At 36.5% G+C, this 27897-nt stretch overlaps 1 long non-coding RNA gene across 1 annotated transcript; it reads left to right on the top strand.

Moving 5' to 3' along the window:
* The first annotated feature begins 15993 nt into the window (after positions 1 to 15993).
* LOC114200070 (uncharacterized) lies at positions 15994 to 25582 on the top strand. Its single transcript, XR_003607391.2, has 4 exons — positions 15994 to 16108; positions 17644 to 17718; positions 21993 to 22081; positions 25505 to 25582. It is a non-coding gene; the product is annotated as an uncharacterized LOC114200070 (long non-coding RNA).
* Positions 25583 to 27897: the final 2315 nt, after the last annotated feature.

Consider the following 27897-nt stretch of genomic DNA (forward strand, 5'->3'; position numbering starts at 1 on the left):
CTGAGACAGAACAATGTTTAATTGCAAACTGGTAAGTTTGTACTGGTACATGTAAATTTTTGGTAAAATGGAAGGGGTTTTCTTTTTCTCTGAGCAACGAGTGCCACTGAAACCATCCTACTAGCCAAGATGGTAATTGCTTTTCTTCTGAGGTTCTTTGTTGCACATTCATTAAAAATTTTTTTTTATTGAACATCTGCTAGAATGCCAAGCACTCATCTAGTTTCTAGGAATAAAAAGCACTGAACAAGACACACAAGGTCCCTGTTTTCATGGACTATCATTTAGAGGGGAGAACTGAAAATAAACTGGTAAACACAGAAATGATTAAGACAATATCAAAGAGAGAGACTTGCAAGGAAGGTGATAAGCTGGGCAATGGGTTAGAAAATGACCAGGGTAGCTTTCCATGGGATAGTCAGTGATGTCCCCTCTGAGGAAGTGACATTTTGCTGAGACTTAAATAGCAAGAAGCAACTATCTATGGAACAATCTATTAGCTTTCGCACAGATGCTGCTTATTTATGTTTTAATCATTAGTCTGGAGTGATGCTTCCACTCAGTAGTTTTAGAGATGTGATGGTGTTCTCACACTGTTGTGACTTTATTCCAGTGTATCCTGATTATTTTTTAAAAATATTTTTATGCCAGTTCTAAGAAGATAATGTTAATTTCTTTATGAGCTCCTCTGAAGCCTAAATACTGATGGGTAATTTCACAAAATCATTATGCCGCTAGTTATGTCACTGCTGTATAGCAATGACCGTCCATACGGTAAGTGCTACTGAGGAAATCACAGGGTACTAAAAGCCTGTCTAGCTCTGTTTTGGAGACCAGTCTCTGAAATAAGAGACTGAAGAACCAAGAGAAGTTTCCCAGAGAAGGGAGAAAGGGAGTAGGAAAGAAAAATCTTCTAAATGGAGGAACAGTGCAAAGGCCTCCAGGGAGACAGAACATGGTACATTTAAGAAACTGCATACAATCTGCATTTGACTGAATTATATAGCACAAGAAGTAAAGTGATAAGAGAGAGGATGCCAGCAGAATGAGCAGAAGCCAATAACAGAGGGAATGATAAGACTTATTAAAGAGGTAGGACTTTAGGCTGAAGAATAGGACACCATTCATTCAACACATTTTTATTAAGTGCCTCCCATGCACCATGCACTGTTCCAGGCCCTGGGAATACGTCAGTGAAGAAACAGAAATCCCTTCCCTCATTCAGTGTATATTCTAGAGGTAGAGGAAGGTAGATAATAAGCATAAGAAATTCTTTTTATTTTGGTTATCTGACAAAGACTTTATTTATCTATTTATTTATTGAGTATAGTTGACACACAATATTACATTAGTTTCAGGTGTACAATTTAGTGGTTCTATAGGTTTATACATTACGCACCACAAGTGTAGCTACTGTCACTACACAATGCTAGTACAGTATCATTAACTATATTCCTTATGCTGTGCCTTTTATTCATGTGACTTATTCATCCATCACTGGAAGCTTGTATCTCCCACTTCTCTTCACCCATTCTGCCCAGCCCTCCCCCACCTCCCCACTGGCAGCCATTAATCTGTTCTCTGTATTTATAGGTCTCATTCTGCTTTTTATTTGTTTATTCATTTTTTTTAGATTCCCTATATAAGTGAAATATGGTATTTGTCTTTTTCAGTCTGACTGACTTCACTTAGCATAATATCCTCTAGGTCCATCCATATTGTTGCAAATGGCACGATCTCATCCTTTTTTATGGCTGAGTAATGTTAATCAAGTAAGATGCCAAGGTTTTGAGGATTTTTGAGCTTGATACAATATGGAAGTAATTTTTCAACTGGAAACAGTAAAGAGATTATAGATTAATACAAAAGAAGATATACGTGTTGACAGTGGCACTTGCGACTGGGTATATTTTTCACTTTTCTGAGTGAAACTAAACTACCATTTCTCAGGCACAGGGAGTGTCTTTTCCTTCCTCCTAAACCCCTTCTGATCAAGATTGCTCCATAACCCTGAATCCCATGGATTCTCAATAGTAAATATTAATTAAATAGAAAGAGACTAGTGGCTACATTGGTAACAAGAATGCTATTAATATCTTAAAGTTATTTGGAACTCAGTGAAGTTATATTGTTTTGCAGAGATTCTTTATTTTCAAGATTTTATTTACACGTGTCAGAGAGAATGGGAGCAAGCTTGGGGAGAGGGGCAGAGGGAGAGAGAAAGAATCTCAAGCAGACCACACTGAGCATGGAGCTGGATGCAAGGCTTGATCCCAGGACCCTGAGATCGTGACCTGAGCTGAAATCAAGAGTCAGGTGCTTAACCGACTGAGCCACCCAGGTGTCCCCACAGAGATTCTTTAACAATGTGCCTTTAAGCTAGGGCTGCAGCGTCCAAACTTTTCTGACATAGAATTTTGTGGAAATTGTACTTAATTTGGAGGAATATACTATTACAATACTAAACAATTCGAAGGAACTTTTCATTTCCCAATATATTTGCCCTATGGTAATGAAAAGTTGATCATAGGGATGCCTGGGTGGCTCAGTCGGTTAAATATCTGCCTTCGGCTCAGGTCATAATCCTAAGGTTCTGGGATCGAGTCCCGTATCGGGCTCCTTGCTCAGCAGGGAGCCTGCTTCTTCCTCTGCCTGGTTCTCCTTCTGCTTGTGCTCTCGCTCTCTCTCGCTCTCTCTGACAAATAAATAAATAAAAATAAAATCTTTAAAAAAAGAGTTGATCAGGGTGCCTGGGTGGCTCAGTCATTAAGCATCTGCCTTCAGCTCAGGTCATGGTCCCAGGGTCCTGGAATTGAGCCCTGCATCGGGCTCCCTGCTCTGCGGGAAGCCTGCTTCTCCCTCTCCCCCTGCTTGTGTTCCCTCTCTCGCTGTGTCTCTCTCTGTCAAATAAATAAAATCTTTAAAAAAAAAAAAGAGTTGATCATATATGTGAGTTGAATCTAATAAGTGAAGTTTTGTGGATAAGCAAAGTTTTGATTTTTATTATTGTGGAGATAGTGGAATGACATTTAATGCACCAACAGATTTCTAAAGATAGATCTACATCGCCATCAACTTCCTTTTTTGGAGAGAAGAAAGGAATCCAATTTTAAGCCTCTGTCTCTTTAAAAAAAAATGCGAGGTGGTGAACTACGTGGCACTTTTGATTATATGTTGAAACTGCACTAAGTCCCTGAAATCCAAGAGAATATTGCACTCTGGTCCTTTGTGCAGAATACTCACATGAGTGCTCACAGGAACCAATCCAGAAGCAAATTGCTGCTGATGGTAACTGACAGCATGAATTACTGCACTCTCAGAGACTCTGCCAGCATCAACCCGTATGATCTCACTTTTGCTCATATGGCAAGCAGAATTTGTGCATGTGCTAGAACCAGCCTCCCAAGTTCAGGGAACAGCAAGGTCTCTCAGCAGTTGTTTGAAAATAGCCAGCACCTTTAAAATGAATCACTGTGGCGTCTCATCAGCTCACCATTATAAAACCAGGGAAATTTTTTCTTTGCTGAGTTTCTGACCCTAATCATGTAAAGTCCCTTAGAAAAAGAGAAACTGACTCATCTGTTTATTCATCATATGAAAACCAGACAAGTCAATGAATATGGAAGACAACATCAATTTCTCTTCCACAAGCTGAACTGCCTCTGTGTCTGCCACTCCCTATGGTCCATTTCGAGACATTCTGCTGCTGGTAATTGTCATGTTGATGACAACCTTTAGAAATCATCCTCTAATTTGGAATAAATAAGAATATTGAAAAAAGAATTATACTCTTTATTAAAAATGCTCAATTAGGGGCGCCTGGGTGGTTCGGTTGGTTAAGCAGCCGACTCTTGGTTTTGGCTCAGGTTGTGATCTCAGGGTCATGAGATCTAGTCCCAAGTGGGGCTTGGTGCTCAGCGCAGAGTCTGCTTGTCCCTCTCCCTTCCTTGCTGCCCCCCCTCCCCTCTCTCTTTCTCTAAAATAAATAAAAATAAAATCTTTAAAAAATGCTCAATTAAACTAAAATATATATGACATAAAATGCTCTAAAATGAATTTATATTTGTGTATACCAACAGAACCAAGATCACTGAAATATAATTCAAATATAAGAAGAGCTCATCCCAAATGTACATGTCTGGAAAGAAAAGCAGGAACTGAAAACATTCTTCCAAAGGATGAAATCATAGACCCAATTTTCACAACCCAAGATCAGTCTTGAGAGTACTTCTCTTATTTCAGACTCTTACAAAACTTACCTAAATAGTACCAAAATTATAGGGAGGAAAAAAAAAAACTTATGGTTTAATGCCCTTGCCATCATTAGCAATATAATCTACCGTTTCTGGGAAAACAGACTTTCTGAGGTCTTGAACTCTGTTCTTGGCAGGTAAGAAGCCTCCCAGGTCATCTTTAAAGGCATATTTATTTTTAATGCTTAAGTCTACACATGTTTTCTGTTAATAAGTTGGAATCTTAAACAAGATTGTTATTCACTCTATTTATTTACCTTAGAAAGTACTCAGTTCTTCTGAAACAATGGTCCCTTTGAAAATGGGTGGGAAATAGAATTTAAAATTGAATTAAAATAGAGGGGAAAATAGCCTTTCTTTTTTCAGTGCATGTTTTTGCTTTCTCCAGAAGGAGTAATGGACTTCCGCCTGTACAGGATATTTCTTCTGAGTTAGCACTGCTCTAATGAAAGAGAGAATGGGAGAGCCTTGTCTATCATGGGGAGCACAGGGTCACTGAGGTACCCTGAAGGGATGGTTTTTAGATTGGACAGTCCTTCCTGTCTAGGGAAAGGTAAAGGTAGAAGATAGACAATCCCAGCATGGTAATATGAGGTCATGCAACAGATAGTGGGCACACAGAGGAATGAGCACTTGCCTCTCAACATGGGTGTTCCACGGGCCTCTCCTGTTCAACAAATTCAAAACTCAGCCAATCACCTCTTGTTCCTCCTCCTGTATTCCTGATCTCAGTGAAGGTCTCACTGTCCACCCAAGGAAGAATGCAGAGAAACTAGGGATTCACTCTTGCTACTTTCCATCCCTTGTGTACCTCACCCAATCTATCACCAAGGCCTTTCACTTCTAACTCAGTTATCTCTTTCAAATTCTCAAATTCTCTTTCATGTCCTTCATTCCCATTCTAAGTACTCATATCATCTCCTTTACAAATAAGTCTCCTAACTGCCTTAGTGTTGTTCTCTCTGATCTGATCTCTACAGTTTCTAAAAGATACATCTGATCATCTCATTCTTCTGCTTAAAAGGATACCTGTTGCCTTCAAGGAAAAAAAAAAAGAAATCTGCACTCCTTTAAATGGCATATTTACCTCTCAATCAGCATTCTTTCTCCCCACCCTTGCTTCATCATAGTTTCTGTTTTGAATGATCTCCCCTCCTTCTTTCTTCTGTTAAGTAATTTCTACATGCCTTTCAAATTTTGATTCAGCTGTTACCTCATCCAGGAAACCTTCCCTGACCCTCTTTCAGACCCTTATCACAAAATCTTCCCGAAGTACCCCTTTGGACCACTGTGTCTCGCGTGCATCTAGAGGGCAGGGGCGGTGTTTTCATTTAGCTGGCTTAACATTTAGCACAGTGCCTGGCAGGTGAATGGATGCAGGGGATTATCAGAGAAAGTCACACGGAGAAGGTGGAATTGAACTGAATCACTCTTGGGAGGGAAATAAAATGAAGTAGTGACTGATATTTGAGGCAGAAGGAGTAAAGTGCAGGAGCATGAGAGAGTTTGCCATGTATAGAGAACATTAAGTGGTTTAGAGCTGCTGGAAAACAGAAGGTGAGATAAAGAATTCTGTAGCATGAGCCATGTTCAGAGTTATAACACATTTGTTATAATCTGTGACCAGCTTAGAAAGTCTGGTCACAAATTAGAAAGACCAGTTTGGAAAGGCTTTTTATTGCTCTTCTTGAAGCTTTAGGTATAGTTAAGAATGAGGTGTCCAAACAAGATTATACGAAGTAACATTCTTATACACTTATATTTAACAAATAAGCCCTTTTGACACAGAAAACATACAATATACTTTAATTTTGTTATTTATGCGAAATTATAAGATACAAATATGAAGATATATATATATATATGAATGAATATTTGTTCATAGCAGGCTATATGAGGTACAATCAGCCATGGGACACATGTCTAACATAGTGAGATAAATGTCTTGGGTTAATATTGTGGCATATCTCTGGGATGATATAGAGCCTCCTTGGGTGGTAATATCAGAGGTCTAACTTTGCAAATATGAGCTGGGAGCCGAATATGAGCTGGGAGGCCTTTCACAACTCTCAGTCCCTTATCTCCTTCTTATCTGCCCTGCATGTAGAAAACTTCAGTGGGAAGATCATGCTGGAAGCATTTACTCCAGTGAGCTTTCTCTGCTTATTTCCATTTTTTTTCTCCTTTTTAACTACTTAGAAAATGACAAAACAAAAGAAAGTTAAAATGAAAAAAGGAAAAATTTTTGAAAAATTAGACTAGAAAATGAAGAGCACGTTAAAGAAAATGTTTGGAAAAAATTAAAATTGCTGAGGTGAATATTTTAGAAAAAAATAAAATAAGGCATTTTCACATTTCAAGTAAAATAGGCCACAAGCTCAATGGAAATATTTAATTACTGTAGTTGAAGAAAATTTTCAGTGTGATTTCTTCATGCAAACAGTGGATGCAGGAATAAGTAAGTCCAGCTTGGATCAACCTAGTGAGCAAACAAATCCCCCTGACCTTGCTGGAAAGTTCAGCTATCCATCCTCCAGGGTACTGGAAAAGTCCAAGCTGCATCTAGAACCAAAACACCAAACAGATGACCCGTTTAATCAAGATAATTGTTCTATTTGCTAATATATGTCTATATACAAAGTTGTGACTGAATATCCTGCTTTCCTTTTTCTTTTTCTTATACCCTTCTTGTAGTTGTTTTCTCTTCTTGCCATCAGGTAAGAATGCATGGGTGTCTCAGAATATTCACAACAGGAAACATGCTTACAGTGCTTACATTGCTCATAAAATGAGCAAGCTGTTATTTCTTCATTCCCTGATAGAGTCTCTTAAAATCTTCATTTGGGCTGAAATTTTCCAGATTACATTTGGGCCTTGGTTCAATGTTGTTAGAAAAGTGCAAAGTTGATATATCAGTATTTTTCTCCCCCTGGAGTTAGTGCAAAAGTTTTTCTTCCTGGGGTGTGGCCAAATCCTGATGAGTTTCCAGATTCTGTGCATCAAGGCCTGCCTTTGACTTTTGCCTCCTTCCTGGGGCTGTTGTCCCCTTCTGAGGTGACTTGAGACACATGGCATCAAATGGTCTTGAAGAGTCACGGTCAAGCTCACAAGGAGGTTATCAAGACTTGCAAACCACTGTTTGCAGCTTTTCCTCATTTCTCTGTGCATAACTGTGTTTCAGGCCTTTGTTTCTCAGCTGGAGATAAAGGGGGTGGGGGGCAGATGGCTAGAACATCACTGGTGACTTGGTGGTAGAAGCCAGGGTAGGAAGAACCCGGCTTCCCTAACTCTTATCCTGTGTTTTTATTTTTCTCAATAGTTTGGTCTTATTTGTAGCTTCACTAGGAGAATAGGGGAAAATACCATTTTATACTTTAAGTGACTTTACATACAAATAATTAATAAAAAAAAGCCAAACTTGTAATATTTTGTTATAGTTAGTTGTATAAATATGCAGACATTAAAATAGACAAGCTAGAGGCTATTATAACATTCCTTTTTTTGTTGTATAAACATACCAAAAAAGATTAGAAGTACTCATTTCATTTGTTGTTTTTTAAACAATTGGAAAACCTCAGTGACATCAGTTTTCAAAACATTTTTCTTATTTCTATAAAATGGAGGAAGAAGATAATAAGAGCTGTGTTAACTTCTTATTTATATGCATAACATTAAAAAAAGTTTTCATTTTTAAATAAATGCCTTTTATATTTAGTATCCATCTTTAACTTCCTCAGCGGGGTTCTTAATATTCTTGGTAAAACTTTGTGAGTTCTCTCTCTGTTCTCTTTCTGTTGTGTACTTCCATATCTTATGCCCTGGCAAACAGCCCTCTGGGTGAGAAGTTCCATCCACAATTCCTAGGGTGTCTCCTAGTTAGCCTGTTAGTAGTCTATAGAGCACTACTGAGAAGGCATCTGGTAATTTGAACTGGAGACTCTTGGCTAGTCAAGAAGTCCTCTTTTGAGCTTGGGAGCAGGGTCTGGGGCCAGGTGTGGGCTTCACCTCCAGAACCCTCCCTCAGGCTGGGGTAAGGTAGGGAGGAAAGCAGTAGCAGTATTCTGCACAGTCTCACCTAGGATTTACTTACAGCTGGGTCTAGAGGAAGGCCTTTAATCATGGGGTCCATTTTGGGAAAGGATGGATTGATTTTAAATCAAGGGTAGGCGAAGTTTTGAACACATCCAAATAATGGTGTTAGAGGTCAGATTTTTACCATATAAATATTGGACATAATGTGTGCTTTACAAAGGTTGGTGGAAAATTCAAATGCAATATTGTATTAATTTACTTATTCAACTATTTATTGAGTATATTCTATAAGCCAGGTGCTATGATATGATATGCTGATAGTCATAAACAAATACAGTACAGTCTTCATCCTAATATGGTCTGTTTTAAAAATATGATGTCTCTGGATGTATAATATTAATTATAACAAGAGAGTACCTATTTTAAAACTAATTCCTGTTTTTGCTTTGATGAAATAAAAATTATATGTAGTAGGTGATTAGCTAATTACCATTTCCAGGTACTTTAAAATAGAACAAAAATATTTATAACAATTATTTAATAATTTAAATAATTTAAAAATTAATTGAAATAGTTTGAAAAGAAATATTTTGTATTTTGGTAGCCAATATGTGTACATTTTGTCCAAGTAGAAAAAAATCTCAGCAAAACTAGATCCCTTTAAAGTTATTTGGAATTTGTTTCAGAAAAACTGATAATTCTAGATCTATTGCCAATAATTGAATTAAACATTACTTTTTATTTCTTTATTATCTTTGATTTTTTTCTGTCTCCCCATTTTTCTTTCAGCATAGTATCCAGAAGAAAGAGCTTCTGGACCTGCATTCAAAAAGTTGGTTTAAGTCCAGTCTTTCCTCTTCGTGGTTGCATAACCTTGGGAAGTCACATTTACTGTATCTTGGCCTAGTTTCTTCATCTGTAAAATGATAGGATTATATTGAATAATAGAGATCCCTTCCAATTTTAACATTCTCTGGTTCTTTAATCTTCCGGATTTGAGGGTAAAATGTAGATGCAGGGACATGAACACATGTTGAGAAATGCTATTAAAAATAGAAGCAACCCAGAAGTTTGGATTTAGTTGGAGTTACAAATGAGTTCTGGTTTGCTTACAGTACAACACTGACTTCTGTACTTGTTACACTTTACCAATTCATATCTTCCAAGGAAAATGCACATGTGTGGGTAAACAAGGCATTTGGGATGATTGTAGCATTTACTCAGCAGAAATTCAGAGCCACTTCAAACTAGAGATAGTGGCATTGTCTTTGGCCAGGGCAGGTACAGCTCAGATAACATCACGCGCAGATTATGTACCAAGGTGCAGCTGTATAACAGCACTAGCTGGAAGGCATCCTGTTGACTCAAGGCCCAGGATCCCTGCTCACTTCTGACAGTTCCTTACTTAGACTTTCCTGATCCCTTCCTAAACTGGAAGGCCTCTCTTCCTCCTTTATGTTCCAATTCACTTGCATTTGGTCTTATATTACAATTAGTTGCATACAACTCTCACACTCGGTGGTTCCTAAACTCCCTGAGAGAACCCAGTTTGTCTGGTTTACATGTGTATTTCCCATGGTGCCTGGCACAAAGTAGGCGCTCATTTTTCTTGAAATAAATATTTCAACTCAGTAGCTGGGACTACTGAAGTCAAAAACAACTGCAAGAGAATCGTGTTTTATATTCTTAAGTTCTAACCCAAGGGCAGAGCTTAATAGAGGTACTGAAACCCGAGCTTGATAGTGGCAGAATGGCATCCAATGAAAAGTCTTATTTCTACCTAGGTATGGGAATCTTGGCAGCTCAGTCAAGCTGAAAACAGTCTTGCCTGGGATTTTGGAAGGAGGCTCAAATGCCTTTGTAGTTACCCAAGGGATGACGTTCACCTTAGGTCAGCCCAGTCAGTGGTCCACTCTCCCACCTGGGGCTGTCTGCGTTCTTCCATAGAGCCTGGCCGTGGATCATACTGTTTCATCACACGATTCATTACTTGCTGTCTATATAGGCCTAAGGCTTTATGTTGCACAAAAAAGTGCTAGCCTGAATAGAGAATGAGACACTAAAAAAAAAAAAATCTACTATAGAGATTCAGTGGCAAAATACTCTGTTGTCTCTTTTGCAAATCTCATTCTTCTCAGTTAAAATCATTTTTAACTTTCTTAATGTTTTCTTCTATAAATGTAATAATATGTGTATTACTATATTTAGTTATGGTGAATATAATCTATTAACTTATTTCTTGATTAATCAATTTTCATTATTATTGATGATTTTCTGCTGTGAATGTTGTAGATTTAATTTATTGAAACAGTTCTCAACTTTTCTTCCATTATTTCTCCCAATATTTGGTATTTTATTATTACTTTCAGGTTTTCTGTTGTAACTTTTTTCACCTACAATAATAGTATGTTTTATTTCTTATTCCCTCAACTTTAAGTTTGTCTATTGAATCAATATTATATAAGATGGTGAAAATATTCAGGGGCCCTTTCAATGTTATGGCTTGTGTCTTTCTGCATTTTATTCCTTTTTTTTTTAATTTACTTTCCTTTATTTTCTTTGTTCTCCTTCTGGACCCCCAATGGGTTGAACATTGAACTTTGTGGATTGATACTTTGTGACTCTTACATTCTCTGTCATGTGTTTCTTTGTATTTTTTCATTCTATGTTATGATATTTTAAAAATTTTGCTGCTCTTTTATGAATTTTTGAGTTTTGCATTTAAAAAAATTTTGGTTCTTACTGTGATCTCTCCCATTTTTATAGATTCTTGTTCTTGTTTTTAAGGTTACAACATCATTTAAAAACTCCCGAGGATTTTTGGGGTGCCTGAGTGGCTCAGTTGATTAAGCTTTGGACTCTTGATTTTGGCTCAGGTCATGATCTCAGGGTCGTGGGATCAAGCCCCGCATCAGGCTCTGCACTTGGTGGGGAAGTCTGCTTTAGATTCTCTTTCCCTCTGCCCCCCCACCCTCTCTCCCTAAAATAAATAAATACATCTTAAAAAAAAAACTTCTGAGTATTCTAATTAGAATTTAAAAAAACCGGATTTCTTCATTTTCTTGCACTTCCACTATATTCTACTGAAGTCTACAGCTGATTTTATCTTGATCTTCCTCTTTTTTTAAGATTTTATTTATTTATTTGAGAGAGAGAATGAGAGAGAGCACGAGAGGGAGGAGGGTCAGAGGGAGAAGCAGACTCCCTGCTTAGCAGGGAGCCCGATGTGGGACTTGATCCCGGGACTCCAGGATCATGACCTAAGCCAAAGGCAGTCGCTTAACCAACTGAGCCACCCAGGCACCCTCTTGATCTTCTTCTTTAATGCTGTTAGTCTTCCTGATCTGTCTGGTAGTCCTGACTTATTATTTAGGCTTATTCTTACTCTGTTTAGGTTGATTATTCCAGGTTAGGGTTGCAGGTTTTCTTGGCAGTTTCTTTCCCCAAGACGTTTCGTCCCTGAATTAAAGGCTCTTTGTATGTAGGTAGAGCTTATTATCTGGAGGATTTGCCTAAGGGTGAGTGGGTAAGGTAAACCAGAGCTCACACTAGCAGCCTGTACTTTGCCCAGGAAGCCTACTCAATTCCTTTAGGTGCCTGCGCTGTTTTTATCTTGGAGGAACGAACACTGGATTTCCATTTATTCTGCATGCAGAGATCCTGGTGTGTGTTACGTGTGTGTGTGTGTGTGTGTGTGTGTGTGTGTGAGAGAGAGAGAGAGAGAGAGAGAGAGAGAACTAATGCAGCTATTTTATTGAAGGACTTTAAGTAAGCCCCCTATTTCTACTGTCCCCCAGTATACCTGCTCAGTCTGAGCTAGGAGACTTTCCAAAGTCCCATTGAAGTTAGGCTCTGCCCTTCACTGTGGCCCCCTTCTGTTCTATGCTGCAGCCTCCTGTGCTCCATTTCACTTATCCATAGGGTTTTGTCTGCTTTCTACCTAGGAATTTGTTGATCTAAGTTTAAAAAAATGAGAAAAAAAAAAAAAGCCCAAACCTAACCAAGATTCAAATTTCATCTCCAGAGACTGAATTCTTAAACTTTATGCTATATTGCTTCTTATAATCATGCTATCAAAAAAAAAACCTCCTCAAAAAAATTAAGAATAGAACACTATGATCCAGAAATCGCACCTAAAAGATACAAAAACACTGATTCAAAGGGATATATGCACCCCTATGTTTATTGCAGCATCATTCACATTAGTCAAAATACGGAAACAGCCCGTGTCCCTCAATAGATGAATGGATAAAGAAGAAGTGATATATATATATATATATTAGGGATATTGCTCAGCCATGAAAAAGAATGAAATCTTACCATTTGCAACAACACAGATAGAGCTAGAGAGTATAATGTTAAGTGAAATAAGTCAGTCAGAGAAAGACAAATACCATAAGATCTCACTCATATGTGGAATTTAAGAAACAAAACATATGAGCAAAGGAAAAAGGGAGAGAGAGAGAAATCCAGAAATGGACTCTTAACTGTAGAGAATAAACTGTTGGTTACCAGAGGAGAGGTGGGAAGGGGAATGAGGCAAAGAGGGAATGGGGATTAAAGAGTACAGTTATCATGATGAAAATAAAATAAAAAAAAAAAACCATGAGGATAGAATAAAGTTGGATTATCAAATAAAAGCTGGTGAAATATTTTCTTAAAAAATAAAGACATTTTTGAAAAAAGACTCAAAAAATTAATATAATTCTATGGTGATGAAGAATGCTGAATTACGAACTTCTGGTCACACAATTTAATATAGTCTCAATGGAAAGAAAATGGGGAAGCAGGTAGAAAACCTGGCATATTTGCAGGTGAGAGAAGCTGTCTAATAAAGCTAGAAGATACCTATGTAAATTGTACACGAGAGAACATATAACTAAGGGGAATACAAAGCGACTAGGATAAGAATGTCAAGAGAGTTAACACCAAAGATTGGCTGAGGCTCACAAAAACCACTAGAGACAGCAGCAGCAATTTTTAGTGCTATTTTCAGAGCAATAGATAGATGAAAATTATAGGTCCATTGCTTGAGAATGATGGTATCATGTTAAAAGAAAACACTACACATCCACTTTTCTTCTGCCTCTACCAAGAAGAATGATCTTTAAGCTGACAACATTGAGAGATCATTACATTAAGAGGTCATTGATATAAACAATGAGAGGAGTCTAGTGATAACAAATATTTTAGATGAATCCAAACTCCAGATCATGACAAATTGCATTTTAGGCAGTTCACAATCTAAGTGATATGATCATAGTACTACCATATTCTTTGAGAAATTTTGGAGAACAGGGAAAAAATTCAAAAGAATGGAGAAAGGTACTTATGACCCTAATTTTCAAAACTTTCCACCCTATCAGTGTCAGTCTTGGCTATGTGTATTGCTGTGGCCAATGAAAAGTGAGGGGTGACCTTAGCTACTTCCAAGCAGAATCATTAAGAAGAACTAGCACTGTGTTTTCTGCCATTACTGTTGAAAAATAAGTTATCAGCTATTTGAATAACAGCATAGATGTTATATTTCTCAACTTTACACAACATAGGACCCATTACATAAGATACTCTCTAGAAAAAAGAGTATGTTAGATGGAAATATTAGAATGAAAATGGTATCAGTTGAAAAGATACTGAAGCAAATGTGATAAAATTTATAACTTGAAGTGTTTAACCTGAATAAATATGTCACTGGAAGTTTTGTAAGCATCAGTTGTATTGAATGAAGGAAAACTGCTTCTTTGAATTTAGGTGAAACCAGATAGCATGGATGGGTCCAAACCTCAAATAACAATTAGTGTGCTGGTGCCTCTATAAAAGTGAAGGTGGAGCTATATTAACAGAGTTGTGTGTCCAGATTATCAAGGGGATCTGTGATGAAGGATTCTCTAAAAATCATAAAGAGATAGCATTTTGTTATGGCATCAATATTTGAATATCCACTTAATATCATGTGCTTTATTATTGTCTATTTAAAAGTTATGTCCGAAACAATCAGTTATCTGAACATCAACACAAACTGAGAGCATTGAACTGATTTTAAAATAAGATTTGCTTTGAGCTTGCAAGAGAAATTAGCCTCACATGAGGAAAAGAAGCCATGGGCCTAATTATGAAATATGGATAAGTAAACTTGCCAAACAGATACCATGTTTGTGCCACAATTTTTTATTTATAAGATCAATGACTCTTTCCAATCTCAAATCTCATGTTAGCTTAAAATGATGTTAAATATATGTTTATTTCTGTGAAAGAGGACTTTCATTGGACCTTTTGTTACTTTGAAATGATTTTTTTATTTTCATGAATGTTTCATTCTGTTATAGCTTGAGTGACTACCTTAGCAATAGAATTATCAGGCAGAATTACAGAACACCTCAAAGGTCTTCTTACTTTTTTTTAGAATCTGCAGTTCTGATCTGGACTGTTGTCCTTGTTGAGTTTCTATCCCACGCTTCTCCGTATAGATTATCTAAAAGGCTTTGACTGTTGACAGGAGGCTAGGCCCTGAATTACCGGCATAAGAAACTAGACTGAAGCCATCGATCAATTGAATATATAAACATTGCTCGAAATTTTTGGAAGGTCTAATCCCTGAGATATTATTTTCCTAATATCCTTTGAGCCATTCAACCCATTAGAAATATATTCTCATAAACACATTTCCCTTTTCTTCTTCATCGTCTTCATTCTTTCTTCTTCATCTAGGCCCTATTATTATATTCTAGGCATATTATTCATTCATATATTCAACAAAAGCCTAGTGGGAGCTAACAATTTACTCCAGGCACAATGCTAGGTATAACAAGACCCCTGCTCTCATGATGCGATATTTTGATAAGGAGAAAGAGATGATAAACTTGCAGATAAATACATAAAAAATTCATCTAGTGACAAGTTCTGTAAAGAAAATTAAATGGAACCAGAGAATTGTTGGGGCATTCTTCTTTAGATGGGATAGCTTGGAGAATATATTTCAAATATTTCTTATTTGAAATAAGACTTGGTCACTGGGAGCAGCTGTGAGAGGAGAGCTCTCAGGAGAGACAATAACCAGGCAAAGGTCCTGGGGCCAGAATAAGCTGGGGAATTGAGAGGCTAGTGTAGTACTATTGTAATGAAAACTTGGCGGGTATAAAAGACAGTTAGAAATAAGGCAAGGGCCAGATAAGGCAGGATCTCACAGGTAGGAATCTGAATTTATTCTAAGGGTCATAGGTTCTAATCAGGGAGTGATATACTTTTACAAAGTATTTTACAAAGATAACTCAGGCTCCGTGTAGAGAATGGACCACAGTCAGGTAAGAGTGGTTTGAGGAAGACTAGCTAGAAGGCTGTTGCATTCATTCATGCTATTGTTTTCAAGAATTTACTTTTTGTATGTAGAAGAATACAGAAATGAATACAAATAAAAATATAGAAATATAGAAAATTCCTTAATTTATTTCACCAAAGGAAGGGAAAGTGAGGAAGTTACCTATCATTTTGTTAAATCTTAAGTACAACTGGAGGGGATGGGACATGTGTTGAACATTTTTTTTTTTAAAAGGGAAGTTATGTTGACGTGACTGTTGATGGGCCATGGGCCACGCAATGTTACAGGTGTTTTGGTGGACTGGCTCTCCTCTAGTTATTCCTCTTCACAGATGAGGAAATGAAGGCGCAGAGCTATGAAGTCACTGGCTCAGGGTCCCACAGACAGTGAGGGGCTAACCCAGGATTTCAAGCCAGATTTTTCTCTTCTCCAGGCTGGGCTTCCTCTTCAGGGGAGAGGACTTGAGAATCTGTAGTGAAAGGAGAGAGGCTGAAGAACTGCTCCCCAGGTATGTGCACTGCCTCCCTCAATCCTCATATGGCTTTAACTCCTCCTCTAAGTCCTCTCTGCCTGCTGCGGTTTTTACCTCTGGGCCTTGCTTTCACCTCCACTTTTCCTCAATCTACCCTTCCCATAGGCCTTTACTGAGAAATATCTCTGTAAGTATGTGGTTGCTAAAATGAAAAGAAATATCCCCCCTATTTTTGTCACTAAATTTCCGACTCTGGTAGCCCCAGTACTCATTGGCTTTAACAGCTGCTCTCTCTTTCTCTGTGGGTACTCTTCTTGTGTCTGAAGGGGGAACCAGGAGAGCAGGGATTCCTCAGCTAGAGGGACATAAAGCTTTCCCCTCTGTGGTTTGTCCCCATACATGCTGAGACACTCATTCATCAGCTCAGCCTTCTCACAGGTATACTCTTGGTCACAGCCGGCTCCAGATTACTTGTCTCGCTACTGAATTTTCTTTATATGCTTTTTTTTTTAAGTATGTATGAAATTATAGTCTTGAGCTTTCCTTTTTCATACACAAACTAATCATTATGAAACCCAATAATGACCCCTGAGAGAAAAACCACACGGAGCACAAGGGCTCAGACGTGGGGTGAGGGTGTTGGACAACAGACATCGTTCCCGGACCTATGGACGCAATTCTTTCCGGGAGGTCAGTGCACTACATTTTTATGACTTGAACTATTTTTTCAGGATATTATGCCATAGTTTCCGCAAAGCACAATTTTGTGTTGTAATGCCTATTTTGCATGTGCCGTATCATTGCTGAGCCTGAAATCTCAAGGTTCGAGCAACATGTATTATTGATCTGATGATTTGACTTAAACATAGGAGAGGAGAAAGTTTAAAGGACCAGAAAATCAGAAACAATCCATGAGATAAAAGGACTGGTTTTCTGTAATCCCTTTGACAAAAATCCTTTAACATTTTATTCTTATGGGTTATGCTACTACCGGATGGTTAACTTGATTATTTGCCTTGGAGTATAATAAAAGAGTGCAAGGGAGAAGTTTCTTTTAAATTTGAGATTTAAATGTGATTTATCTCCCAGAACATAGAAGGTGGAGATATCTGAGCATTTTACTTTTGGGAGACAAAGATTTTGGTGCTCAGTTTTTTGTTTTTTTTTTTTTCTCACTGGTCTCACAGGTCTTTATTCAAAATTAGCTGTCCAAAATGATTTGACTTTTATAGAATAAACATAAGTTTTTAGGCAGTAGGCTTCTCCGCAGTGGGTTTCTTTTCTGCAGGTTTCTTGTCAGTTGTTGGTTTCTTGGTAGCTGCAGCCTTTTTCCCCACCACATGTTTCTTCTGCTTCTTCACACCAACAACCTTCTTTCCTTTCTTCCCTACCACAGGCTTCTTGCCTGGAACCCCCTTCTCATCTGATTTGGCTTCTAAGGCTGCTGCTGCCTTATCCATTCAGAGTTTGTGATTTGTGGCCTGGCGAAGAATGGTATTCCAGTGCGTGGTCTTTCCATATGGGTTTTGCTTCAACATGATTCTCAGGTTCTTCAATGGATTCTTCTTCAGGACTCTGTGATGAATCTTCTTGCATGGTGCTCAGAGGGCTCTTTGGATCTCTGGACTTCTCAAGATTCTGCTAAGGTCTGTATTATATCTTATGCATGGGAAGGTTGTAGTTACTCTTGAGGGAGGCAGCTTTACGCCAAGTGCCATACAGATTGTCTAACTTGTGGGAAGCACTTTCAGTCCAAATGCAGAAACATCCCACATGCTTGTTCTTAGGCCAAAATTAGAACAAGGGAAACGTTTGGCCCATTTACCTCTCAGAAAAGTTGACAGATCTCACTTTTTATTTTCTCGCAAAATCTGCTTTTGAGACTCAAGTACTCTTTCATATCATATTGATAACATCGTTTAAAACATGATCTCTCCCAAAGAAATTTGTAGTTTACCACAGACCAAATCTTAGGTGAAAGAAAGGACTCTCCTGAGTATGATTTATCTATGTATTTGTTCGTTTGCTTCTTTTTAAAAGTTTATATTGTACTTTGTTCCAAAAAGGAAATTTGAGGCCATGTATCATACAATAAGAAAAAAAATAAATAATTGAGAACATTAGGATGACTCTAATATTGAGATTTGGGGTTTTAGGAAAAAATTCTTTGTTGTTTTGTTATTGCTGTTATCAGGAACCCTTATTTTACCTTGAAATCTTAACAGGACAGAGGTGGGATGGAGTCACCAACCACTTACAGCAGCCCAATCTTTCAGCATGTGTTAAGACAATTTATGGTGAAAAAGTATTTTCTTGTGTTTCTCAGCTTGCTTGGGGCATTTAGTACAGTTTACTATTCCAGGTTTAGTTCTTTAGTATCCTTCTCTTTGGTTATTTATTAACCTCCCTTTAAAGTACAACTTAATCATTCAAGGAAGGTACAAAGTTCAGTTAATGTTTCTACTCTTCCAAATTATGATAACACATGAAGCCACTGTATAACTTGAAATGCCTCCTAAAGCCTAAAATTCATATATGAAGCCATTAGCCTGTAGGGAACTTGCTCTGAATACCAGCATTATACAGGGTAATCCTGCAGTAGCAGAGAAATGCTGCCCACATTAATGGAATGTTTAGATGATACCTGTGTTCCAAGTAGTTTACATGTTTCACATATAACCTCCGCCTTCCCCTCCCTCTGTTGTTCTCCTTATAAGGACAGGATGTCAAAGGTGATCAGATATTCCCCCATGGAAGCCAGAGGAAGAAAATAGTAGATATCCTCCCTTCTAGAGATATGTCTATTATGCAATTCATCAAGGATGATGACTGCTTAGGATCCAAAATTCAGACTGAACACAGGGATTCAATTTTTTTCCTCTCACTAGGAGTAATGAAAAAAGTAGCCATAGAAGACTTGAGTAAATTTTTAGGCACTATGTTTACAAAACAGTAAGAGATCGTGGATCTCTCACCTGCCCCCCCAAACCTAGAACAGTGCCTCAACATCATATGTGTTCAGTATCACTTGTAAAATGAATGTAAAATGAAGTCTCCCTCTGAAACCTAGTTTTTTGTTTTGTTTTGTTTTTTGTTTTGTTTTGTTTTAATATTTTATTTACTTATTTGACAGAAAGAACACCCACAAGCAGGGGGAGTGACAGGCAGAGCAGGAGGGAGAAGCAGGCTCCCCACTAAGCAAGGAGCCCGATGCAGGACTCGATCCCAGGACCCTGGGATCATGACCTGAGCAGAAGGCAGTCGCTTAACCGACTGAGCCACCCAGGTGCCCCTGAAACCTAGTTTTTGAGAGTCAGTGTAATGAGAGTTCTCAGGTACTTCTTAGGTATGGGAAATCCTTCAATTTCTATCCTGTCGATAGAAGATAAACAAGCTCTTATTCCTTATTATACTGTGTTGGTTAAGGATGCTCAGTTCTGGAGCCTGAATTCAGAACATATTTTCACCACTTATTAGCTGTGCAAATGTGGGGAAGTTGCTTAGCTCCTCTGGGACAGTTTTCTGAACTGCGATGTTAGGAGAAGTAAATGATGTATGATGCATAGTACGAGACACCCATAGCCTGATAAATATTTGACGACAGTCACAGTATAGCAGCTCGAGCCTTGAGAAAGCCTCGAGTCCTGTCTGCTAAAAGGAAGATTCTTTGTGAATAGAAATAATTGGAACTTCAAGGAATTAGAGACAGATTCTCATCTACATGTGGCTTTTTAAGCCGTGATAATGAAAACAACATTGAAAAGGCCTGCTTTCCAGAGAGAAGTAGGCAGCTATCCAAAGTATTTTGAGTCAGAAATATATATTGGTAGATTTCTCTCTTTAAAGAGATTTTTAGAATTATCTCCAACAGAATGAAGAGTTTACAGGTTTAAAAAATAAAAATTTTAAAAGGTCCTAAATATGTTTAGGTGCTATGGAGAAAAAATAAAAAAGGCATGGTGCCTGTTCTAAATGAGTTTAAAGAATCTAAATATTCAGATAAGCAATGCCCTTCAAAATAGTTACCCTGGTTTCCTGTACATTTATCCCAATATTATTGCTCTCAACACCTTCAAACAACTCTTGGGCAGTGCCTTCCGAGTCAATGCCTGAGCCACACATAAACAGCACTGGCCTCTTCACTTTTGGGAAGGACTAATAGTTAGTGGATATTAAAATACCTCACATCTCATTTATTGTTTGGTAAATGCCACAGCTCAGAAACCCCCAAATGCCCACCTATCCCCAGTGCTACAGTTTGTCTTCTAGGACTCTTTAGAACACCTCACAACCCAGCGACTAAAAATTTAATACCTGGATCTTGGTCAGTGTCCTCCAGGACCTTGCTCCGGTGACATCTGTTTTGATTGGTATCATACCTTTTGTTGAATATTTTGAGTATCACCCCTCACAGAGAGTGTCATCCTGCATTTTCCTCAATCCTTCTTTCATATCTACTTCATTCTGCCTGGTACATCCAGGGCCCCAATCCTATTCTAGATTACTTTTAGCTATTGATGAAGATCAAATCCAACTCAAAAGGACAAAATTTGGCTGCCTATGAAGACATATGTTTAAAATAAAAAGGAACAGACTAAAGACAAGTCCAAAAGAAAGGTCCTGATATTGTTCTGTGCAAAGGTAAATGTCATTGAAGTTAGCCTGTAGGTGACTACGCAGAGGGGATGACATCATGTCTTATGTAATTTCTGGTGTTTTTATGAACAAAAACAATAATATCAGGCCAATTACTTTATAGTCACATCTTGCATATTAGCTGAATGTCTAATTTTAGAAGAGTTGTATTTTAAAGTCATAAACCTTTAGTTAGGAGCATTTTTAAAACTTAGTATATTTTTTCCGGCTAATGTTAGCATATAACATGTTAGCAAAAGGTTAGCATATAAGGAGTATGATAGTCATGTTTATCTCAGTAGCATTTGGAATTCCTAATACCTAGATATAGTAAAATAACAGTGAATATCTTTTCCAGTATAAGATTCAGAATTATTAAAAATTGTAAAGTATGGCACAGTTATAGAGGAAATAGTTTTTGTTGTGGGTACTGTGAATTCAGAAACGTGTTGTTATAAAATATGCTTATTTTTTAATAGGATTTGTATGATGGAAATCTAAATTTATTTTATTTGTTCCAGGACACTCAAAAAGCAAAAGCACAAATCAGCAAAAATAAAACAAGACAGAAAGGATTTTCTGAAGACAAAATTATTATTGGTTGGTGGGACACAATTTTCAAAGGAATGAATATCTGATACTTGTGCTAAAGACAGATTTGACTTTAGGTCCCATAGCCTAGAAAATTGATAAATCATACTTAATTAACTTTTTTACTGGTTCAGCTGCTAAATCATTTGTATGAAAATCAGTAGATGTTTTTCCATAATGATAGTGGATCTTGTAGATAACATTACTTCATCCTATAACATTCCATTGAGCTGAAGTTTATTTGTTGAATGAATGAATGTGTAGCTGATCAGGGGTAAAAATGACATTTCCTTTGGATCATTTCTTAGGACTTCATTTCTTTAAAGATAATTTCTATTTATTTTTCTTGCAAAAAATAGAAAATTTGGTAGAAAATTTTCAGAAATGAGTTGAGTAAAAATTATTACACAGCATCTGTAAATAAGCGTTAGCATTTTTCTGTATCTTGACACCCATTTTTTATATATGTGTATTGTAAGTATATGTGTATGTGTGTTTGATTTACAAAAAATCATGTACAACTTTTTCTTTTATAAAACATTGTGATATATACCTATGTATGCCATTAAACAGTGTTCTATAGCATTGTTGAGTGCATAACATTCTACTCTGAGTATACGTCATAATTTATTTCACCAATCTTCTGTCATTGAGCATTTAGATTGCTTTTAATCTTTTTGCCATTGTGTTGTAGAGACATTTGGCTATTCCAAGAATTTTAAATCATTCTAGTGCTGTTATTCCCTTGGACAGTTAAGCCTATGGACCCTTTCTCAGAATAAGGTTGGTGGTTTGTTTGTTTGTTTGTTTTAACATAAAAATATAAGATTACAGAAGAAACCAATTATATTAATTGAAAGAGTTATCAAAATATTTTTTAAATTTATGATATATGTGTTTTATATTTTGTGTGATATACTCATATATGATATATTAAATAACAATATCTTGTGGCACATCTAATAACAATCATAATTTTAACTAGTGATGAACATAAGTGAATTTTGAGATACCTGAAACAATTAGAATACAATATAAAAGTAGATTTTATGTTCCATTTATTTCATTGTAATTTGTTGCTTACATTAATAAAAGAAGGAAATGCTCAACTAGGGTTAGAGGTTAATGAAAATAAAAATGTGAATTTTTTTCCTGTCCAAACTCACAGACAGCTTGAATTTTATCCATGCATCTTCCTAGCCACAAGACCTCAGATTAAGAACCTCTGTGACCATATCAGATTAATTTGAAGGTACTACATATAGTAATAAGGGAAAAGTAGGTATGTTCCCTAAAGATTAGCAATATGGACTTAAAATAACAAAATGGTACTAACCTTGGTGAAGCCAGTGGAGGTTGAGAATCATAATCTGTAACACAAATAGACCAGGATGATGAGTAATGGTGGAAGAAACCTAGGAGTTGTGGGAAGCTAATTATGAGTAGGGTTTCAAAGGAATGGAAGAGCAGAGAAAAACCCTGCTATTTCAGGCTTCTAATGAAAAGACATTGTGTTATTGAAAAAGGGAAAGTGAGCTTTTCTCTAACTTAGTAAAACCCAAATGTACCAGCCTCAACAACCAATGACTACAAAATATTATCTTATTTCCTCTAAATACCCAAGTGATCTGAGCTGGTCTCACAGACCAGCCTGATTCCTCAAAATTAGCACCTCTCTCAAATGTTCCACCAACTTCCCCTGTGTTCCAAAGGATATGCAGGATGGAGCAGGTCTTGTATGTTCTTTCATTTGGGCAAAGCCACTGCACATTGCCTCTGTTGTCAGTGACCCTTGTGAAGTTGACGCTCAAAGATGTTTAACTATCTTTCTGACCTGGTTTTGGGTGGCAGGGGTCCTTTCTGTACCCTTAGCTACTGAGGGCAAAGCAGAAACCAGTTCCTCTTCTAATTCTACACATCAGAGACCAGGCTGAAATTCCCACAAAATTTCATCCAACATGGGAGTGGACCAGAGCGATATTGGGAAGTACCACACAGAATAACTTCTGTCTACAATATAGCTTCTAGGACAGCCATATCTAAGGGTGGCTAAAGGCATTTCTTACTCACTAGCTCAGTCTGGGAATGTTGAAATACTCCCAAGAGGCCTCCAAGGAGAACAGATGTTTTCATCTCTCCAGTAAAAGTCTCATTCCCCAGAGTCCCCCACATTTCTAGTTCAAACCATTCCTGGGATTGACATTGAGAATGCCATATGGGGAAGACCCCAGCTCTACCCACAGAAGTTTACCTACAGTATATTAGTTTAGCACCTAAACATTCTGAATTATTTAGTCCCAAATAATATCATATCTAGGAATTCCAAAGTACAGCCTGTTTATTTTTTTAGTTTCTTGTCCAGTGTGTGAAGTTCATATCTACATATCATTTTTATAGTCTTTAAATTCAAGTTTCTGCAAACAACTACTATAACAAGGACAAACATCTTCATGTCTTTTACCCATTTTCTAATTGAATGGCTTGTTTTTTAACTGTTGAGTTTTAAGAGTTCTTAATATACCTTTGTTACCAGTCCTTTGTCAAACATGTAATTTACAAATATTTTCTTCCAGTATATAGCTTGTCTTTTTATCCTCTTTATGGTCTTTTGCAGAGCAAAAGTTTTCAGTTTGATGAAGCCCAGTTTATCAGTGTTCCCTCTTTAGATTGTATTTTTGGTGTCATGTCTAAGAACTCTACTTAGATCTCAATCCAAAAGATTTTCTCCTGTTTTTTTCCTAACATTGAAAAGGTAGCATAGTTTTAGATTTTACATTTAAATCCATCATCCATTTTGGATTAATTTTTATATAAGATGTGAGGTTTAGGCCAAGGTTCTTATTTATTTATTTTCCTATAGATGTCCAATTGCTCCAGTGCCATGGGTTGAAAGGCTATCCTTTCTTTGTTAAATTGTTTTTCACCTTCGTCAAAAGTCAGCTGGCCAAATTTGTATGGGTCTCTTTCTAGGTTTTTTACTCTATTCTGTTAATCTCTGTGTCTATCACTCCACCAACACTGCAAAGTTTTGTTTATTGTAGCTACACAGTAAGTCTTGAAATTGGGTAGACTGATTTCTCCCATATTATTATTTTTTTAGAAAATTGGTTTTTTAGCTATTGTAGTTCCTTTGCCTTTTCACATAAATAAAGAATAATCTTGCCTATAACTGCAAAGCTTCTGGAAATTAGTTTAAACCTATACATTTGACCTTTGAACAACATGGGTTTGAACATCTCACATCTAGTTATACACTTTTTTTTTGGATAAATATAGTATAGTACTCTAAATGTATTTTCTTTTCTTTATGATTTTCTTAATAACATTTTCTTTTCTCCAACTTACTGTATTGTAATGATATAGTATATAATACATGTAGCATAGAAAATATGTGTTAATAGACTGTTTTTGTTATAGGTTAGGCTTCCAGTCAAAAGTAAGCTATTAGTGGTTAAGTTTTTGGAAAGTCAAAAGTTATATGTGGATTTTTGACGGTGTGAGGAGTCAGCATCCCTAACACCTGTGTTGTTCAAGGGTCAACTGTATATGAATTTAAGAAGCAACACCTTTTACTATGTTCTGTCTTCCAGTCCATGAAGACAGTAGGTCTCTCCATATATTTAGATCTTCTTTGATTTCTTTAATTAACATTTTGTAGTTTTCAGCATACAAATGCAAATACAATATAATACTCTAGTGTTAGATTTATACATAAGTATTTCATTTTTTTGAATGATTGTAATTGGTATATTTTTAATTTTGGTGTTCATTGTTAGTACAAAGAAATGAAATTGATTTTTTGAATATTTATTTTGTATCCTGTGGCCTTGCTGAATTCACATAGTATTTCTAGAAGTTTTCTTATAGAGTTCTTGGAATTTTCTATGTAGACAATTATGTCATCTGTAAATAGGGATAGTCTTCCTTCTTTCTGATCAGTATGCCTTTTATTTCCTTTTCTTGCTTTATTATAATGGCTGCAACTTCCAGTAGTATGTTGAATAAGAGTACATATTTCTTTGCTTTGTTCCTGATCTTTGAGGAAAGGCATGTAGTGTTTCATCATTATGTATGATGTCAGCTTTATTAAGTTGAAGAAGTTCCCCTCTATTCTTACTTTCTGAGAGTTTTTATCATGAATGAGTCTTGAATTTAGTCAAATGCTTTTTCTCATCAAATGATATGATCATATATTTTTTTCTTTAGACTATTAATATGGTAGATTACACTGACTGATTTTCAAATATTGAACTAAACTTGCATCCCTGGAATAAATTCTACTTGGTCATGGTATGTAATTCTTTTTATTTATTGCTGAATACTATTTGCTAATGTTTTCTTAAGGACTTTTACATGTATTTTTATGAGTGATATTGGCCTGTAGTTTTCTTTTCTTATACTTACATTGTGTACTATCAGGGTATATTATCTTCATAAAATGAATTGAGATTGCTCTCTCCTCTTCTGTTTTCTGGAGGAGATTGTATAAAATTGGTTTTTTAATTCTCCTATAAACATTTGGAAGAATTCTCTAGTGAAACCATCTAGGGCTGGAGATTTTCTTTGAGCTTTTAAATTATGAATTTTTAAATTATGAAATAATCATTTCCTGAAAAATTGTTGGATGATGCAATTTATCTGTTTCATACTGGCTTAGTTGTGGTGCTCAGTGCTTTTTGAAGAGTTGGTCCATTGCATGTAAATTATCAGACTTATGTATGTACATTTATTTTCAGCATTCCTGTATTATCCAGAGTCTGTCATGATATCCCTTTTTAAATTTCTGGTATTGGTAATTTGTGGCTTCTCTTTTATTCCTTTGCCAGTCTTGTTAGAGATTTGTCAATTTTATTGATCTGTAAAGAGAACCAAGTTTTGGTTTCATTGATTTCTGTTTTTTATTATGGGTTTACTTTTCCTTCTTTTCCTGGGTTCTTGAGGTGGAAGCTTAGATTACTGATATGATACTTTCCCTCTTTTCTATTGTAAGCATTAGTACTATAATTTTCCCTCTCAGCATTGTTTTAGCTGTGTTCCACAAATGTTTATATGTTGTACTTTCATTATCACTCAGTTCAATGTAATTTTTCATTTCTCTTGAGGCATCTTCTTGGGCTGTGGATTATTTAGAAATGTATTGTTTTTCTTTCTGTTACTGATTTCTAATTTGCTTTCATTATGGTAAGAGAACACACTCTTATGATTAGAATTCTTTATAATTTGTTGATATTTGTTTTGTGGCCTATGATATGGTCTATCTCAGTGTATGTTCTATGGCTCTTGAAAAGAATGTGAGTTCTGCTGTTGTTGGGTGGACTGTTCCATAAATGTTGATTAGACTCTGTTCATTGTTGGTGTTATAGAATTTTCTGTATCATTGCTGATTTTCTGTCTGGTTTCTGCCAATTGTTGAGAGGGAATGCTAACATCTCTATAATTGTAGGTTTGTCTATTTATCCTCTCAGTTTCACCAGTTTTGCTTCAGATATTTTGTAGCTCTATTGTTTGGTGCATACACATCCAGGATTGCCTTGTCCTCCTGGTGGATGGACCATTTTATCATTATGTCATGTCATTCTCTGTCTGTGGTAAATTTTTGTTCTTAAGTCTACTTTATCTGATATTAATATGGCTACTCCTGTTTTCTTTTGATTAACATTTGCATAATATATCTTTTTCTATCCTTGTACTTTCAACCCCCCTGTGTTATATTTGAAGTGAGTTTCTTGTAGACAGCATATAGTTGGGTCATGTTTCTTAATCTACTCTGCCAATCTCTGTCTTTTAATTGGTACATGTAAACACTCTTTTATCTATAAAATTTACTTCCTAAAAATTAAATAAAAATGCACACAAGTATACAAAATTTGAAAGATACTGGAAAGGACATGTTAAAAAGTCCGTCTCCTTCCACCCTTTCCCCTAGTCTTCCCATCCTCCTCCCAAGAGGCAACCATGTTCTCCAGTTTTCTGTTGTCTTCTGTCAGAGCCAATCTGCACACATGCAAATATTTCTAGGACTATATATTTTTTCTTTAAAAAGAAAAAAACAAATAAAAAATTGTATATGCTGTTCTACCTCTTACTTTATAGATAGATTTAATAGCATGCCTTGGAGACCTTTCTATGTTGGTACATATAGAGCATACTGGCAACATTTAAATAAAAATATTTTCTTCTAGGAGCACCTGGGTGGCTCAGTCAGTTAAGCATCCAACTCTTGATTTTGGGTGAGGTCATGATCTTGGGGTCATGAGATTAAGCCCAGTGTCAAGCTCCATGCTGGGCCTGGAGCCTGCTTGGGATTCTCTCTCTGTCTCTCTCCGCCCCTCCCCCCAGCTTCTGCTCTTCTCTTTGTCTCTCTAAAAAAAAAAAGTTTTTTTCTTCTAGTTTCAAAAGTCTTAAAAGCCAATGGCAGGAAGTGGCGCTAAGATTACGTGTGAAAATCCTCATGAGTTGAAAACATTTAACAATCAGAATGGAGAATATAATTTATAATGAAATATATAAATTACTATATATATTGAGCTTAAATAACATATACTTTAGAATAAATGGGATAGAAATCTATTCTTTGTAAGTCATATATTTCCAAGGAG

This window comes from Eumetopias jubatus, unplaced genomic scaffold (genome assembly GCF_037043125.1).
Source record: "Eumetopias jubatus isolate StellerSeaLion01/CBP00866 unplaced genomic scaffold, mEumJub1_p1.0 scaffold_5, whole genome shotgun sequence".
Taxonomy (NCBI): domain Eukaryota; kingdom Metazoa; phylum Chordata; class Mammalia; order Carnivora; family Otariidae; genus Eumetopias; species Eumetopias jubatus.